We start from the raw sequence: 2,532 nt of genomic DNA, 5'->3' as shown, positions 1-2,532 counted from the left end.
TGGTGGAACCAACCGATTTATCTCCAATGATTTCTCTTGTCAAATCTTGGACAAGCCCAATATCAACATTTCCAATAGTCCTGCCATTTCTAGACTCATACGCAGTCATGACTTCCCTGGAAAGATTTGCATTAAACCCGGCTTTCTGACCCAAGCTCAAAAACAACGCACACAACACAGTGTTTCCGTCTAATTTGCCAACAGTATTCTTGAAGTGATTGAAGGCATCAATGAAATTCTCAACGTTTCCGTTGCTAGATTTCAACCACTTAGCGTCAATTAAATCTGAGATAATACCAACAGTCAATGTACCATAAGCATCCTTGAGAAACATAAACAAGTTTCTACCAGTACCATCAAATTCGGAAGCCTTAGTCAAAGCAGCGCCTGAGATGCTGTTGAAAATGGCTGTTGAAATAATCTCATCCATAGTAGCAATCAATTGGGCAACTTCATTAGCAGTTTCCAGCCCGTCGGTTCCGGTTTCCCCATTGATCAAGTAAGCATGTAAACCAAGACCTTTCATCTTCATCTTAACACTGATCAAAGTAAACCAATCATAAAAGTTCCCGGAACCCTTCAACTTCTCATCAGCAGCGAACGAAGTAAGAGCATTTGAACTCATAACCTGTTGTAGTTTTGTAACTCTAGTTACAAAAGACATTGATAACACTAATATTCAATAATATTTATTCCCTTGTTATACTTGTTTTACTTGTTTACTATCTAAATTATATAAAGGACAAACTCAGACTATGGGGGGCATGGCCCATATTTATATTAATCTCAATGGGTTCTAGAAGGTTCCATAAGCTCTAGAATGTTCCATGGAATTCTAGAAGGTTCCATAAGTTCTAGAAGGTTCCATAAGTTCTAGAAGGTTCCATAAGTTCTAAAAGGTTCCATGAGTTCTAGAAGGTTCCATAAGTTCTAGAAGGTTCCATGAACAATGACTAACCACATAACTTTGGATTGCCAACTCAACACTCCGCTTAAAAGATATTGCTTTCAAGCAAGAAGATCATTGAATCAACGGTCATTTTTTTTTTTTTTTTTTTTAAACAATACTGTTTTTTTTTTAAAGACAAAATTCAATATATTAATTAATTATATAACTATATATCTCATAAACTACTTAATGTAGTTTGAAAATTAAAGTGTTAAGGGAAAACCATTAATGGTGAAAAACCCTATTATTGAGAAAAAATGTTTTTATGCGTTTTTAAGGTTTTTAATTGTTGTTTTTTTTTTGATTTTATTTTTTTTTTTGATTTTATTTTCTTGTTTTTCCCCACCTATTTTTTCTTCTCCGCTTAAAAGATATTGCTTTCAAGCAAGAAGATCATTGAATCAACGGCCATATGACAATTGAAATGCCTTTTGGATTTCAATCTTGATAATTTTCGTTGGAAACCTAGATATCTATCGATCATTCTGGTTTCGTTCATGTTGGTGGCAGGGGTAATGATTGTTTGCCAGGTTAATGGGATATTCAAGTCAATTTTTTTCCAAAGTTTCTGGGCCAATGGACATTCAATAAGATGGTGCTTCATGATTTCAAATTGGATTTCCTTTGGGGCATATTGGGGTACTGTTTTTTTTTTTTTTTTTAAAGACAAAATTCAATATATTAATTAATTATATAACTATATATCTCATAAACTACTTAATGTAGTTTGAAAATTAAAGTGTTAAGGGAAAACCATTAATGGTGAAAAACCCTATTATTGAGAAAAAATGTTTTTATGCGTTTTTAAGGTTTTTAATTGTTGTTTTTTTTTTGATTTTATTTTCTTGTTTTTCCCCACCTATTTTTTCTTCTCCGCTTAAAAGATATTGCTTTCAAGCAAGAAGATCATTGAATCAACGGCCATATGACAATTGAAATGCCTTTTGGATTTCAATCTTGATAATTTTCGTTGGAAACCTAGATATCTATCGATCATTCTGGTTTCGTTCATGTTGGTGGCAGGGGTAATGATTGTTTGCCAGGTTAATGGGATATTCAAGTCAGTTTTTTTCCAAAGTTTCTGGGCCAATGGACATTCAATAAGATGGTGCTTCATGATTTCAAATTGGATTTCCTTTGGGGCATATTGGGGTTCATCATATCTGGTTAATTTTTTGCTGCAATAGTCACAATGATTATTTACGTAATTGTGATTTTCAATGCCCAAATGAAAGATGTGAATATTTTGATATTTCCCCGGGAAATGTTGGTTGAATTTTTTGAGGTTATGCCAAAAGTTATCAACTTGTTTCTGATTCACCCCAGTAATATCCATGAGTGTTTTTGACATCTTGTCCACATCTTGTTTTTCCCGTTGTTTTTTACTTCCTTTAGTATGGTCAAAATCCTTAATTCTAATTGGAATGTGTTGTTGATATTTTTCAGGAATCCCTTTTTCAATTGAATTTTTCAAATCTTCAATTCCAATCTTCATTGGCTTCAACCTGATTGTACGTTTCTTTATACCAAGAACTTTTCTGAAATCCCAGTACGCTGTCCTTTCAGCATCTGAGAATGTGCTG

This window comes from Saccharomycopsis crataegensis, assembly GCF_037102585.1.
Source record: "Saccharomycopsis crataegensis DNA, jcf7180000000080, whole genome shotgun sequence".
Classification (NCBI taxonomy): domain Eukaryota; kingdom Fungi; phylum Ascomycota; class Saccharomycetes; order Ascoideales; family Saccharomycopsidaceae; genus Saccharomycopsis; species Saccharomycopsis crataegensis.
Note: the sequence above shows the minus strand (reverse complement) of the source record.